Consider the following 18,054-nt stretch of genomic DNA (forward strand, 5'->3'; position numbering starts at 1 on the left):
TTTGTATTCCTGTTTGTCCTGTTTGTATTCCACTGTGTACATGCCTGGACATGCCTCGGCTGACTCCTCCCACAGGTCCTAGTATAAAGGTGACTGCTCCCCAGCCCTTGGTATCCTGGACCGGTCGACCACTCGAGGCAGACCTCCATTCTGTTGTTAATAAAAGCCTTTAGTTACTCTTCTAACTCTCAGTCTTTTATGAGTAATTGATAGCGCATCACGTATACCTTGGTTAGACCACACTTGGAGCACTGTGCACAGTTCTGGTCTCCATATACCTGGGTTAGACCACACTTGGAGCACTGTGCACAATTCTGGTCTCCGTATACCTTGGTTAGACCACACTTGGAGCACTGTGCACAGTCCTGGTCTCCATATACCTTGGTTAGACCACACTTGGAGCACTGTGCACAGTTTTGGTCTCCATATACCTTGGTTAGACCACACTTGGAGCACTGTGCACAGTTCTGGTCTCCATATCCCTTGGTTAGACCACACTTGGAGCACTGTGCACAGTTCTGGTCTCCATATATCTTGGTTAGACCGCACTTGGAGCACTGTGCACAGTTCTGGTCTCGATATCCCTTGGTTAGACCACACTTGGAGCACTGTGCACATTTCTGGTCTCCGTATACCTTGGTTAGACCACACTTGGAGCACTGTGCACAGTCCTGGTCTCTATATACCTTTGTTAGATCACACTTGGAGCACTGTGCAAAGTTCTGGCCTCCATATACATTGGTTAGACCACACTTGGAGCACTGTGCACAGTTTTGGTCTCCATATACCTTGGTTAGACCACACTTGGGGCACTGTGCACAGTTCTGGTCTCCATATACCTTGGTTAGACCACACTTGGAGCACTGTGCACAGTTATGGTCTCCATATCCCTTGGTTAGACCACACTTGGGGCACTGTGCACAGTTCTGGTCTCCATATACCTTGGTTAGACCACACTTGGAGCACTGCATAGTTCTGGTCTCCATATACCTTAGTTAGACCACACTTGGAGCACTGTGCACAGTTCTGGTCTCCGTATACCTTGGTTAGACTACACTTGGAGCACTGTGCACTGTTCTGGTCTCCGTATACCTTGGTTAGACCACACTTGGAGCATTGTGCACAGTTCTGGTCTCCATTTACATTAGTTAGACCACACTTGGAGCACTGCGCACAGTCCTGGTCTCCATATGCTTGGGTTAGACCACACTTGGAGCACTGTGCACAGTTCTGGTCTCCGTATACCTTGGTTAGACCACACTTGGAGCACTGTGCACAGTTCTGGTCTCCGTATACCTTGGGTAGACCACACTTGGAGCACTGTGCACAGTTCTGGTTCCATATACCTTGATTAGACCACACTTGGAGCACTGTGCACAATTCCGGCCTCCATATACCTTGGTTAGACCACACTTGGAGCACTGTGCACAGCCCTGGTCTCCATATACCTTGGTTAGACCACACTTGGAGCAACGTGCACAGTTCTGGTCTCCGTATCCCTAGGTTAGACCACACTTGGAGCACTGTGCACAGTTTTGGTCTCCATATACCTTGGTTAGACCACACTTGGAGCACTGTGCACAGTTCTGGTCTCCATATACCTTGGTTAGACCACACCTGGAGCATTGTGTACAGATCTGGTCTCCATATACCTTGGTTAGACTACACTTGGAGCACTGTGCACAGTTCTGGTCTCCATATACGTTGGTTAGACCACACTTGGAGCACTGTGCACAGTTCTGGTCTCCATATACCTTGGTTAGACCACACTTGGAGCACTGTGCACAGTTCTGGTCTCCATGTACCTTGGGTAGACCACACCTGGAGCACTGTGCACATTTGTGGTGTCTATATACCTTGGTTAGATCACACTTGGAGCACTGTGCAGATTTCTGGTCTCCGTATACCTTGGTTAGACCACACTTGGAGCACTGCGCACAGTTCTGGTCTCCATATACCTTGGTTGGACCACACTTGGAGCACTGTGCACAGTTCTGGTCTCCATATACCTTGGTTAGACCACACTTGGAGCACTGTGCACAGTTCCGGTCTCCATATACCTTGGTTAGACCACACTTGGAGCACTGTGCACATTTCCGGCCTCCATATGCCTTGGTTAGACCACACTTGGAGCACTGTGCACATTTCTGGTGTCCATATACCTTGGTTAGATCACACTTGGAACATTGTGCAGAGTTCTCGTCTCCGTATACCTTGGTTAGACCACACCTGGAGCATTGTGTACAGATCTGGTCTCCATATACCTTGGTTAGAACACCTGGAGCATTGTGTACAGATCTGGTCTCCATATACCTTGGTTAGACTACACTTGGAGCACTGTGCACAGTTCTGGTCTCCATATACCTTGGTTAGACCACACTTGGAGCACTGTGCACAGTTCTGGTCTCCATATAACTTGGTTAGACCACACTTGGAGCACTGTGCACAGTTCTGGTCTCCATATACCTTGGTTAGACCACACCTGGAGCATTGTGTACAGATCTGGTATCCATATACCTTGGTTAGACTACACTTGGAGCACTGTGCACAGTTCTGGTCTCCATATACTTTGGTTAGACCACACTTGGAGCACTGTGCACATTTGTGGTGTCTATATACCTTGGTTAGATCACACTTGGAGCACTGTGCAGAGTTCTGGTCTCCGTATACCTTGGTTAGACCACACTTGGAGCACTGCGCACAGTTCTGGTCTCCATATACCTTGGTTAGACCACACTTGGAGCACTGTGCACAGTTCTGGTCTCCGTATACCTTGGTTAGACCACACTTGGAGCACTGTGCACAGTTCTGGTTCCATATACCTTAGCTAGACCACACTTGGAGCACTGTGCACAATTCCGGCCTCCATATACCTTGGTAGGACCACACTTGGAGCACTGTGCACAGCCCTGGTCTCCATATACCTTGGTTAGACCACACTTGGAGCACTGTGCACAGTTCTGGTCTCCGTATCCCTAGGTTAGACCACACTTGGAGCACTGTGCACAGTTTTGGTCTCCATATACCTTGGTTAGACCACACTTGGAGCACTGTGCACAGTTCTGGTCTCCATATCCCTTGGTTAAACCACACTTGGAGCACTGTGCACAGTTCTGGTCTCCATATACCTTGGTTAGACCACACCTGCAGCATTGTGTACAGATCTGTTCTCCATATACCTTGGTTAGCCTACACTTGGAGCACTGTGCACTGTTCTGGTCTCCATATACTTTGGTTAGACCACACTTGGAGCACTGTGCACATTTGTGGTGTCTATATACCTTGGTTAGATCACACTTGGAGCACTGTGCAGAATTCTGGTCTACATATACCTTGGTTAGACCACACCTGCAGCATTGTGTACAGATCTGGTCTCCATATACCTTGGTTAGCCTACACTTGGAGCACTGTGCACAGTCCTGGTCTCCATATACCTTGGTTAGACCACCCTTGGAGCACTGCGCACAGTTCTGGTCTCCATATACCTTGGTTAGACCACACCTGGAGCATTGTGTGCAGATCTGGTCTCCATATCCCTTGGTTAGACCACACTTGGAGCACTGTGCACAGCTCTGGTCTCCATATACTTTGGTAAGACCACACTTGGAGCACTGTGCACATTTCTGGTGTCCATATACCTTGGTTAGATCACACTTGGAACATTGTGCAGAGTTCTGGTCTCCGTATACCTTGGTTAGACCACACTTGGAGCACTATGCGCAGTTCCGGCCTCCATATACCTTGGTTAGACCACACTTGGAGCACTGTGCACAGTTCCGGTCTCCATATACCTTGGTTAGACCAAACTTGGAGCACTGTGCACAGTTCTGGCCTCCATATACCTTGGTTCGACCACACTTGGAGCACTTTGCACAGTTCTGGTCTCCGTATACCTTGGTTAGACCACACTTGGAGCACTGTGCACAGTTCTGGTCTCCATATACCTTGGTTGGACCACACTTGGAGCACTATGCACAGTTCTGGTTCATATACCTTGGTTAGACCACACTTGGAACACTGTGCACAGTTCTGGTTTTGATATACCTTGGTTAGACCACACTTGGAGCACTATGCACAGTCCTGGTCTCCATATACCTTGATTAGACCACACTTGGAGCACTGTGCACAGTCCTAGTCTCCATATACCTCAGTTAGGCCACACTGGGAGCACTGTGCACACTTCTGATCTCCATATACCTTGGTTAGACCACACTGGGAGCGCTGTGCACACTTCTGATCTCCATATACCTTGGTTAGACCACACTTGGAGCACTGTGCACAGTTCCGGTCTCCATATCCCTTGGTTAGACCACACTTGGAGCTCTGTGCACATTTCTTGTCTCCGTATAGCTTGGTTAGACCACACTTGGAGCACTGTGCGCAGTTCTGGTCTCCATATACCTTGGTTAGACCACACTTGCAGCACTGTGCACAGTCCTTGTCTCTATATACCTTTGTTAGACCACACTTGGAGCACTGTGCACAGTTCTGGTCTCCATATACCTTGGTTAAACCACACTTGGAGCACTGTGCACAGTTTTGGTCTCCATATACCTTGGTTAGGCCACACTTGGGGCACTGTGCACAGTTCTGGTCTCCATATACGTTGGTTAGACCACACTTGGAGCACTGTGCACAGTTATGGTCTCCATATACCTTTGTTAGACCACACTTGGGGCACTGTGCACAGTTCTGGTCTCCATATACCTTGGTTAGACCACACTTGGAGCACTGCATAGTTCTGGTCTCCATATACCTTGGTTAGACCACACTTGGAGCACTGTGCTCAGTTGTGGTCTCCGTATACCTTGGTTAGACCACATTTGGAGCACTGTGCACAGTTCTGGTCTCCATATACCTTGGTTAGACCACACCTGGAGCATTGTGTACAGATCTGGTCTCCATATACCTTGGTTAGACTACACTTGGAGCACTGTGCACAGTTCTGGTCTCCATATACTTTGGTTAGACCACACTTGGAGCACTGTGCACATTTGTGGTGTCTATATACCTTGGTTAGATCACACTTGGAGCACTGTGCAGAGTTCTGGTCTCCGTATACCTTGGTTAGACCACACTTGGAGCACTGCGCACAGTTCTGGTCTCCATATACCTTGGTTAGACCACACTTGGAGCACTGTGCACAGTTCTGGTCTCCGTATACCTTGGCTAGACCACACTTGGAGCACTGTGCACAGTTCTGGTTCCATATACCTTTGTTAGACCACACTTGGAGCACTGTGCACAGTTCTGGTCTCCATATACCTTGGTTCGACCACACTTGGAGCACTGTGCACAGTTCTGGTCTCCGTATACCTTGGTTAGACCACACTTGGAGCACTGTGCACAGTTCTGGTTCCATATACCTTAGTTAGACCACACTTGGAGCACTGTGCACAATTCCGGCCTCCATATACCTTGGTTGGACCACACTTGGAGCACTGTGCACAGCCCTGGTCTCCATAAACCTTGGTTAGACCACACTTGGAGCACTGTGCACAGGTCTTGGCTCCGTATCCCTAGGTTAGACCACACTTGGAGCACTGTGCACAGTTTTGGTCTCCATATACCTTGGTTAGACCACACTTGGAGCACTGTGCACAGTTCTGGTCTCCATATCCCTTGGTTAAACCACACTTGGAGCACTGTGCACAATTCTGGCCTCCATATACCTTGGTTAGACCACACTTGGAGCACTGTGCACAGTCCTGGTCTCCATATACCTTGGTTAGACCACACTTGGAGCACTGTGCACAGTTCTGGTCTCCATATACCTTGGTTAGACCACACCTGCAGCATTGTGTACAGATCTGGTCTCCATATACCTTGGTTAGCCTACACTTGGAGCACTGTGCACTGTTCTGGTCTCCATATACTTTGGTTAGACCACACTTGGAGCACTGTGCACATTTGTGGTTTCTATATACCTTGGTTAGATCACACTTGGAGCACTGTGCAGAATTCTGGTCTACATATACCTTGGTTAGACCACACCTGCAGCATTGTGTACAGATCTGGTCTCCATATACCTTGGTTAGCCTACACTTGGAGCACTGTGCACAGTCCTGGTCTCCATATACCTTGGTTAGACCACCCTTGGAGCACTGCGCACAGTTCTGGTCTCCATATACCTTGGTTAGACCACACTTGGAGCATTGTGTGCAGATCTGGTCTCAATATACTTTGTTTAGACCACACTTGGAGCACTGTGCACAGTTCTGGTCTCCATATACTTTGGTAAGACCACACTTGGAGCACTGTGCACATTTCTGGTGTCCATATACCTTGGTTAGATCACACTTGGAACATTGTGCAGAGTTCTGGTCTCCGTATACCTTGGTTAGATCACACTTGGAGCACCATGCGCAGTTCCGGCCTCCATATACCTTGGTTAGACCACACTTGGAGCACTGTGCACAGTCCTGGTCTCCATACACCTTGGTTAGACCATACTTGGAGCACTGTGCACAGTCCTGGTCTCCATATACCTTGGTTAGACTACACTTGGAGCACTGTGCACAGTTCCGGTCTCCATATACCTTGGTTAGACCAAACTTGGAGCACTGTGCACAGTTCTGGCCTCCATATACCTTGGTTCGACCACACTTGGAGCACTTTGCACAGTTCTGCTCTCCGTATACCTTGGTTAGACCACACTTGGAGCACTGTGCACAGTTCTGGTCTCCATATACCTTGGTTGGACCACACTTGGAGCACTGTGCACAGTTCTGGTCTACATATACCTTGGTTAGACCACACTTGGAGCACTGTGCACAGTTCTGGTTTCGATATACCTTGGTTAGACCACACTTGGAGCACTATGCACAGTCCTGGTCTCCATATACCTTGATTAGACCACACTTGGAGCACTGTGCACAGTCCTAGTCTCCATATACCTCAGTTAGGCCACACTGGGAGCACTGTGCACACTTCTGATCTCCATATAACTTGGTTAGACCACACTGGGAGCACTGTGCACACTTCTGATCTCCATATACCTTGGTTAGACCACACTTGGAGCACTGTGCACAGTTCTGGTCTCCATATCCCTTGGTTAGACCACACTTGGAGCACTGTGCACATTTCTGGTCTCCGTATAGCTTGGTTAGACCACACTTGGAGCACTGTGCACAGTTCTGGTCTCCATATACCTTGGTTAGACCACACTTGCAGCACTGTGCACAGTCCTGGTCTCTATATACCTTTGTTAGACCACACTTGGAGCACTGTGCACAGTTCTGGTCTCCATATACCTTGGTTAAACCACACTTGGAGCACTGTGCACAGTTTTGGTCTCCATATACCTTGGTTAGGCCACACTTGGGGCACTGTGCACAGTTCTGGTCTCCATATACGTTGGTTAGACCACACTTGGAGCACTGTGCACAGTTATGGTCTCCATATACCTTGGTTGGACCACACTTGGGGCACTGTGCACAGTTCTGGTCTCCATATACCTTGGTTAGACCACACTTGGAGCACTGCATAGTTCTGGTCTCCATATACCTTGGTTAGACCACACTTGGAGCACTGTGCACAGTTCTGGTCTCCATATACCTTGGTTAGACCACACCTGGAGCATTGTGTACAGATCTGGTCTCAATATACCTTGGTTAGACCACACTTGGAGCACTGTGCACAGTTCTGGTCTCCGTATACCTTGGTTAGAGCACACTTGGAGCACTGTGCACAGTTCTGGTCTCCATATACCTTGGTTAGACCACACCTGGAGCATTGTGTACAGATCTGGTCTCAATATACCTTGGTTAGACCACACTTGGAGCACTGTGCACAGTTCTGGTCTCCGTATACCTTGGTCAGACCACACTTGGAGCACTGTGCACAGTTCTGGTCTCCGTATCCCTAGGTTAGACCACACTTGCAGCACTGTGCACAGTTTTGGTCTCCATATACCTTGGTTAGACCACACTTGGAGCACTGTGCACAGTTCTGGTCTCCATATCCCTTGGTTAAACCACACTTGGAGCACTGTGCACAGTTCTGGCCTCCATATCCCTTGGTTAAACCACACTTGGAGCACTGTGCACAATTCTGGCCTCCATATACCTTGGTTAGACCACACTTGGAGCACTGTGCACAGTCCTTGTCTCCATATACCTTGGTTAGACCACACTTGGAGCACTGTGCACAGTTCTGGTCTCCATATACCTTGGTTAGACCACATCTGCAGCATTGTGTACAGATCTGGTCTCCATATACCTTGGTTAGACCTCACTTGGAGCACTGTGCACAGTTCTGGTCTCCATATACTTTGGTTAGACCACACTTGGAGCACTGTGCACATTTGTGGTGTCTATATACCTTGGTTAGATCACACTTGGAGCACTGTGCAGAGTTCTGGTCTCCGTATACCTTGGTTAGACCACACTTGGAGCACTGCGCACAGTTCTGGTCTCCATATACCTTGGTTAGACCACACTTGGAGCACTGTGCACAGTTCTGGTCTCCATATACTTTGGTTAGACCACACTTGGAGCACTGTGCACATTTCTGGTGTCCATATACCTTGGTTAGATCGCACTTGGAACATTGTGCAGAGTTCTGGTCTCCGTATACCTTGGTTAGACCACTCTTGGAGCACTACGCCCAGTTCTGGTCTCCATATACCTTGGTTAGACCACACGTGGAGCACTGTGCACAGTTCTGGTCTCCATATACCTTGGTTAGACCACACCTGGAGCACTGTGCAATGTCCTGGTTTCCATATACCTTGGTTAGACCACACTTGGAGCACTGTGCACAGATCTGGTCTCCATATACCTTGGTTAGACCACACTTGGAGCACTGTGCACAGTTGCGGTCTCCATATACCTTTGTTAGACCACACTTGGAGCACTGTGCACAGTTCCGGCCTCCATATACCTTGGTTAGACCACACTTGGAGCACTGTGCACAGTCCTGGTCTCCATGTACCTTGGTTAGACCACACTTGGAGCTCTGTGCACAGTTCTGGTCTCCATATACCTTGGTTAGACCACACCTGGAGCACTGTGCACAGTTCTGGTCTCCATATACCTTGGTTAGACCACACCAGGAGCATAGTGTACAGATCTGGTCTCCATATACCTTGTTTAGACCTCACTTGGAGCACTGTGCACTGTTCTGGTCTCCATATACCTTGGTTAGACCACACTTGGAGCACTGTGCACATTTCTGGTGTCCATATACCTTGGTTAGATCACACTTGGAGCATTGTGCAGAGTTCTGGTCTCCGTATGCCTTGGTTAGACCACACTTGGAACACTGCGCACCGTTCTGGTCTCCATATACCTCGGTTAGACCACACTTGGAGCACTGTGCACAGTTCTGGTCTCCATATACCTTGGTTAGACCACACTTGGAGCACTGTGCAATGTTCTGGTTTCCATATACCTTGGTTAGACCACACTTGGAGCACTGTGCACATTTCTGGTGTCAATATATATTGGTTAGACCTCACTTGGAGCACTTTGCACATTTCTGGTGTCCATATACCTTGGTTAGATCACACTTGGAACATTGTGCAGAGTTCTGGTCTCCGTATACCTTGGTTAGACCACTCTTGGAGCACTATGCACAGTTCTGGTCTCCATATACCTTGGTTAGACCACACTTGGAGCACTGTGCACAGTTCTGGTCTCCATACACCTTGGTTAGACCACACTTGGAGCACTGTGCACAGTTCTGGTCTCCATATACCTTGGTTAGACCACACCTGGAGCATAGTGTACAGATCTGGTCTTCATATACCTTGTTTAGACCTCACTTGGAGCACTGTGCACAGTTCTGGTCTCCATATACTTTGGTTAGACCACACTTGGAGCACTGTGCACATTTCTGGTGTCCATATACCTTGGTTAGATCACACTTGGAGCATTGTGCAGAGTTCTTGTCTCCGCATGCCTTTGTTAGACCACACTTGGAGCACTGTGCACCGTTCTGGTCTCCATATACCTCGGTTACACCACACTTGGAGCACTGTGCACAGTTCTGGTCTACATATACCTTGGTTAGACCACACTTGGAGCACTGTGCACAGTTCTGGTTTCGATATACCTTGGTTAGACCACACTTGGAGCACTATGCACAGTCCTGGTCTCCATATACCTTGATTAGACCACACTTGGAACACTGTGCACAGTCCTAGTCTCCATATACCTCAGTTAGGCCGCACTGGGAGCACTGTGCACACTTCTGATCTCCATATAACTTGGTTAGACCACACTGGGAGCACTGTGCACACTTCTGATCTCCATATACCTTGGTTAGACCACACTTGGAGCACTGTGCACAGTTCTGGTCTCCATATCCCTTGGTTAGACCACACTTGGAGCACTGTGCACATTTCTGGTCTCCATATACCTTGGTTAGACCACACTTGGGGCACTGTGCACAGTTCTGGTCTCCATATACCTTGGTTAGACCACACTTGGAGCACTGCATAGTTCTGGTCTCCATATACCTTGGTTAGACCACACTTGGAGCAGTGTGCTCAGTTTGGTCTCCGTATACCTTGGTTAGACCACATTTGGAGCACTGTGCACAGTTCTGGTCTCCATATACCTTGGTTAGGCCACACTTGGAGCACTGTGCACAGTTCTGGTCTCCGCATACCTTGGTTAGACCACACTTGGAGCACCGTGCACTGTTCTGGTCTCCGTATACCTTGGTTAGACCACACTTGGAGCATTGTGCACAGTTCTGGTCTCCATTTACATTAGTTAGACCACACTTGGAGCACTGCGCACAGTCCTGGTCTCCATATGCCTGGGTTAGACCACACTTGGAGCACTGTGCACAGTTCTGGTATCCGTATACCCTGGTTAGACCACACTTGGAGCACTGTGCACAGTTCTGGTATCCGTATACCCTGGTTAGACCACACTTGGAGCACCGTGCACTGTTCTGGTCTCCGTATACCTTGGTTAGACCACACTTGGAGCATTGTGCACAGTTCTGGTCTCCATTTACATTAGTTAGACCACACTTGGAGCACTGCGCACAGTCCTGGTCTCCATATACCTTGGTTAGACCACACTTGGAGCACTGTGCACAGTTCTGGTCTCCGTATCCCTAGGTTAGACCGCACTTGGAACACTGCGTACAGTTCTTGTCTCCGTATCCCTAGGTTAGACCACACTTGGAGCACTGTGCACAGTTCTGGTCTCCGTATCCCTAGGTTAGACCACACTTGCAGCACTGTGCACAGTTTTGGTCTCCATATACCTTGGTTAGACCACACTTGGAGCACTGTGCACAGTTCTGGTCTCCATATCCCTTGGTGAAACCACACTTGGAGCACTGTGCACAATTCTGGCCTCCATATACCTTGGTTAGACCACACTTGGAGCACTGTGCACAGTCCTTGTCTCCATATACCTTGGTTAGACCACACTTGGAGCACTGTGCACAGTTCTGGTCTCCATATACCTTGGTTAGACCACACCTGCAGCATTGTGTGCAGATCTGGTCTCCATATACCTTGGTTAGACCACCCTTGGAGCACTGTGCACATTTGTGGTGTCTATATACCTTGGTTAGATCACACTTGGAGCAATGTGCAGAGTTCTGGTCTCCGTATACCTTGGTTAGACCACACTTGGAGCACTGCGCAAAGTTCCGGTCTCCATATACCTTGGTTAGACCACACTTGGAGCACTGTGCACAGTTCTGGTCTCCATATACCTTGGTTAGACCACACTTGGAGCAGTGTGCACAGTTCCGGTCTCCATATAGCTTGGTTAGACCACACTTGGAGCACTGTGCACATTTCCGGCCTCCATATACCTTGGTTAGACCACACTTGGAGCACTGTGCACAGTTCTGGTCTCCATGTACCTTGGTTAGACCACACTTGGAGCACTGTGCACAGTTCTGGTCTCCATATACTTTGGTTAGACCACACTTGGGGCACTGTGCACAGTTCTGGTCTCCATATACCTTGGTTAGACCACACCTGGAGCATTGTGTACAGATCTGGTCTCAATATACCTTGGTTAGACCACACTTGGAGCACTGTGCACAGTTCTGGTCTCCATATACCTTGGTTAGACCACACTTGGAGCACTGTGCACAGTTCTGGTCTCCATATACCTTGGTTAGACCACACCTGGAGCATTGTGTACAGATCTGGTCTCAATATACCTTGGTTAGACCGCACTTGGAGCACTGTGCACAGTTCTGGTCTCCGTATACCTTGGTTAGAGCACACTTGGAGCACTGTGCACAGTTCTGGTCTCCATATACCTTGGTTGGACCACACCTGGAGCATTGTGTACAGATCTGGTCTCAATATACCTTGGTTAGACCACACTTGGAGCACTGTGCACAGTTCTGGTCTCCGTATACCTTGGTCAGACCACACTTGGAGCACTGTGCACAGTTCTGGTCTCCGTATCCCTAGGTTAGACCACACTTGCAGCACTGTGCACAGTTTTGGTCTCCATATACCTTGGTTAGACCACACTTGGAGCACTGTGCACAGTTCTGGTCTCCATATCCCTTGGTTAAACCACACTTGGAGCACTGTGCACAGTTCTGGCCTCCATATCCCTTGGTTAAACCACACTTGGAGCACTGTGCACAATTCTGGCCTCCATATACCTTGGTTAGACCACACTTGGAGCACTGTGCACAGTCCTTGTCTCCATATACCTTGGTTAGACCACACTTGGAGCACTGTGCACAGTTCTGGTCTCCATATACCTTGGTTAGACCACATCTGCAGCATTGTGTACAGATCTGGTCTCCATATACCTTGGTTAGACCTCACTTGGAGCACTGTGCACAGTTCTGGTCTCCATATACTTTGGTTAGACCACACTTGGAGCACTGTGCACATTTGTGGTGTCTATATACCTTGGTTAGATCACACTTGGAGCACTGTGCAGAGTTCTGGTCTCCGTATACCTTGGTTAGACCACACTTGGAGCACTGCGCACAGTTCTGGTCTCCATATACCTTGGTTAGACCACACTTGGAGCACTGTGCACAGTTCTGGTCTCCATATACTTTGGTTAGACCACACTTGGAGCACTGTGCACATTTCTGGTGTCCATATACCTTGGTTAGATCACACTTGGAACATTGTGCAGAGTTCTGGTCTCCGTATACCTTGGTTAGACCACTCTTGGAGCACTACGCCCAGTTCTGGTCTCCATATACCTTGGTTAGACCACACGTGGAGCACTGTGCACAGTTCTGGTCTCCATATACCTTGGTTAGACCACACCTGGAGCACTGTGCAATGTCCTGGTTTCCATATACCTTGGTTAGACCACACTTGGAGCACTGTGCACAGATCTGGTCTCCATATACCTTGGTTAGACCACACTTGGAGCATTGTGCACAGTTCCGGTCTCCATATACCTTTGTTAGACCACACTTGGAGCACTGTGCACAGTTCCGGCCTCCATATACCTTGGTTAGACCACACTTGGAGCACTGTGCACAGTCCTGGTCTCCATGTACCTTGGTTAGACCACACTTGGAGCTCTGTGCACAGTTCTGGTCTCCATATACCTTGGTTAGACCACACCTGGAGCACTGTGCACAGTTCTGGTCTCCATATACCTTGGTTAGACCACACCAGGAGCATAGTGTACAGATCTGGTCTCCATATACCTTGTTTAGACCTCACTTGGAGCACTGTGCACAGTTCTGGTCTCCATATACTTTGGTTAGACCACACTTGGAGCACTGTGCACATTTCTGGTGTCCATATACCTTGGTTAGATCACACTTGGAGCATTGTGCAGAGTTCTGGTCTCCGTATGCCTTGGTTAGACCACACTTGGAACACTGCGCACCGTTCTGGTCTCCATATACCTCGGTTAGACCACACTTGGAGCACTGTGCACAGTTCTGGTCTCCATATACCTTGGTTAGATCACACTTGGAACATTGTGCAGAGTTCTGGTCTCCGTATACCTTGGTTAGACCACTCTTGGAGCACTATGCACAGTTCTGGTCTCCATATACCTTGGTTAGACCACACTTGCAGCACTGTGCACAGTTCTGGTCTCCATACACCTTGGTTAGACCACACTTGGAGCACTGTGCACAGTTCTGGTCTCCATATACCTTGGTTAGACCACACCTGGAGCATAGTGTACAGATCTGGTCTTCATATACCTTGTTTAGACCTCACTTGGAGCACTGTGCACAGTTCTGGTCTCCATATACTTTGGTTAGACCACACTTGGAGCACTGTGCACATTTCTGGTGTCCATATACCTTGGTTAGATCACACTTGGAGCATTGTGCAGAGTTCTTGTCTCCGCATGCCTTTGTTAGACCACACTTGGAGCACTGTGCACCGTTCTGGTCTCCATATACCTCGGTTACACCACACTTGGAGCACTGTGCACAGTTCTGGTCTCCATATACCTTGGTTAGACCACACTTGTAGCACTGTGCACAGTTCTGGTCTCCATATAACTTGGTTAGACCACACTTGGAGCACTGTGCACAGTTCTGGTCTCCATGTACCTTGGTTAGACCACACTTGGAGCACTGTGCACAGTTCTGGTCTCCATATACCTTGGTTAGACCACACTTGGAGCACTGTGCACAGTTCTGGTCTCCATATACCTTGGTTAGACCACACCTGGAGCATAGTGTACAGATCTGGTCTTCATATACCTTGTTTAGACCTCTCTTGGAGCACTGTGCACAGTTCTGGTCTCCATATACTTTGGTTAGACCACACTTGGAGCACTGTGCACATTTCTGGTGTCCATATACCTTGGTTAGATCACACTTGGAGCATTGTGCAGAGTTCTTGTCTCCGCATGCCTTTGTTAGACCACACTTGGAGCACTGTGCACCGTTCTGGTCTCCATATACCTCGGTTACACCACACTTGGAGCACTGTGCACAGTTCTGGTCTCCATATACCTTGGTTAGACCACACTTGTAGCACTGTGCACAGTTCTGGTCTCCATATAACTTGGTTAGACCACACTTGGAGCACTGTGCACAGTTCTGGTCTCCATGTACCTTGGTTAAACCACACTTGGAGCACTGTGCACAGTTCTGGTCTCCATATACCTTGGTTAAACCACACTTGGAGCACTGTGCACAGTTCTGGTCTCCATATACCTTGGTTAGACCACACTTGGAGCACTGTGCAATGTTCTGGTTTCCATATACCTTGGTTAGACCACACTTGGAGCACTGTGCACATTTCTGGTGTCCATAAAACTTGGTTAGACCACATTTGGAGCACTGTGCACAATTCTGGTCTCCATATACCTTGGTTAGATCACACTTGGAGCACTGTGCACAGTTCTGATCTCCATATACCTTGGTTGGACCACACAAGCCCAAAGTTGGAAAAAACAACCCCCATCATCTCCGTGTCCTCGTTTGAGAACTAGCACGTGCCGCTCCACCATTGGCGGCTGTGCCTTCAGCTGCCTGGGGCCCTGAGCTCTGGAATTCCCTCCCTAAACCTCTCCGCCTCTCTCTCCTCCTTTAAGACGCTCCTTAAAACTGACCTCTTTGACCCAGCTTTTAGTCACCTGCCCTAATATCTCCTTATGTGGCTCGGCGTTAAATATTTGTTTGATAATCGCTCCTGTGAAGCGCCTTAGGACGTTTTACTACATTAAAGGTGCTGTGTAAATACAAATTGTCGTGATAAAACAAGACAACTAAAAGAGAATGCGAGGGTTGTCCTATGAGGAGAGATTGAGTAGATTGGGCCGATACTCTCTGGAGTTTAGGAGAATGAGAGGTGATCTCATTGAAACATACAAGATTCTGAGGGGGATTGACAGGGTAGATGTTGAGAGGCTGTTTCCCCCTGGCTGGAGAGTCTCGAACCAGGGGTCACCGTCTCCGGATAAGGGGTCGGCCATTGAGGACTGGGATGAGGAGGAATTTCTTCACTCAGAGGGCGGTGAATCTTTGGAATTCTCTACCCCAGAGGGCTGTGGAGGCTCAGTCGTTGAGTATATTCAAGGCTGCGATCGAGAGATTTTTGGACTCTCGGGGAATCGAGGGATCTGGGGATCGGGCGGGGAAAGAGGAGTTGAGGTCGAAGATCAGCCATGATCTTATTGAATGGCGGAGCAGGCTCGAAACATAGAAACATAGAAACATAGAAGATAGGAGCAGGAATAGACCATTCGGCCCTTCGAGCCTGCTCCGCCATTCAATGAGATCATGGTTGATCATCCAAACTCAGTACCCTGTCCCTGCTTTCTCCCCATATCACTTGATCCCTTTAGCCTTAAGAAATATATCCAACTCCTTCTTGAATATATTTAATGAATTGGCCTCTACTGCCTTCTGTGGTAGAGAATTCCACAGGTTCACCACTCTCTGGGTGAAGAAATTCCTCCTCATCTCAGTCCTAAATGGCTTACCCCTTATCCTCAGACTGTGACTCCTGGTTCTGGACTCCCCGGCCATCGGGAACATCCTTCCTGCATCTAGTCTGTCTAGTCCTGTTAGAATTTTATAAGTTTCAATGAGATCCCCTCGCATTCTTCTAAACTCCAGCGAGTATAAGCCCAATCGACCCAATCTCTCCTCGTACGACATTCCTGCCATCCCAGGTATCAGTCTGGTGAATCTTCGCTGCACTCCCTCCATGGCAAGAACATCCTTCCTCAGATAAGGCGACCAAAACTGCACACAATAGTCAAGGTGTGGTCTCACCAAGGCCCTGTACAACTGCAGCAAGACATACTTGCTCCTGTACTCGAACCCTCTCGCTACCAAGGCCAACATGCCATTTGCCTTCTTAACCGCCTGCTGCACCTGCATGCTTACCTTCAGTGACTGGGGCACAGGGACACCCAGGTCTTGTTGCACTTCGAGGGGCCGAATGGCCCACTCCTGCTCCTAATTCTGGTGTTGTTTGAATAAAAGAAAGTCACGTCACGTTAGTGGTCAAATTGTGTGCTTTAATTCATTGAAAACAACAAGGTATCATAAGACGGAAACAATATCTGCATAAAATCTTCACATACCACCCCTCTCCCCCTCCCCCTCCCCTCCCCCATTCCCTCCCCCCCCGCCCCGGACCCCACCGCCCCACCCCAGCAACCATATTTCAAGTTTAAAAGAACGTCTCGGCGAGCTTAAAAAGCCGCGAGCCGAAATCCCGGTCTTACAAAGATTGAGACGAGAGAGAGAGAGCATAAAACGTAAAGCTTTGTTACAAAAGAATCCCTTCCGGCCGGCGCCACGGGAGGGCTTTTTTTTTTACAAAAAACAGGAAGTTTACCCCCCCCCCCAACCCCGCTCGAACCCGTTCCGCCCCGCTGCCAGGGGTCACAGTCTAAGGATAAGGGGTAAGCCATTTAGGACTGAGATGAGGAGGAATTTCTTCACCCAGAGAGTGGTGAACCTGTGGAATTCTCTACCACAGAAGGCAGTGGAGGCCAATTCATTAAATATATTCAAGAAGGAGTTGGATATATTTCTTAAGGCTAAAGGGATCAAGGGATATGGGGAGAAGGCAGGGACAGGGTACTGAATTTGGATGATCAGCCATGATCGCATTGAATGGCGGAGCAGGCGCGAGGGGCCGAATGGCCGACTCCTGCTCCTATCTTCTATGTTTCTATGTTCTTTGAGATGGGGTCTGCGTTCTGCTGATCGAGGGAGGAGGGCGGGTGGAGGAAGCGAGGTTGGAGGGCAGGCGGGCGAATGGTGTAGCGGAGGGAGCGATTGAGGCGCGGGGTGAGAGGGAGGTGAATCTCGCGGTAGGGTGAGGTTGGTGTCTTGTCCGGAAGCATTGGCGTTGCACCCTACTCCAGTGGTTAAGGTGTGTCGTCTATGCCCTGGTGGGGGTGGTGGGTGGATGGGTGGTGGGGGGCGGTGGTCGGATGTGCTTTGGAGGAGGAAGCGGGCGGGCAGGGGGTTAGTGAGCTATTCGACCGCAGGAGGGTAGAACCGTCACGGCCAAGGCGGCTCAGGAGGGGGCCAGTGTCTTGGAGGGGGCCCCTGGGGCAGGGATCCGGAGCTTCCCAGCCACCCCCCCGCCTTCGACTGAGACAACCGCGGCCCCCATCCAACGCCAATTCCGCTCGGGGGCAT

The sequence above is a fragment of the Somniosus microcephalus genome, unplaced genomic scaffold, assembly GCF_052327205.1.
Source record: "Somniosus microcephalus isolate GS21.2 unplaced genomic scaffold, FLI_Smic_1.0 unresolved_chr9, whole genome shotgun sequence".
Taxonomy (NCBI): domain Eukaryota; kingdom Metazoa; phylum Chordata; class Chondrichthyes; order Squaliformes; family Somniosidae; genus Somniosus; species Somniosus microcephalus.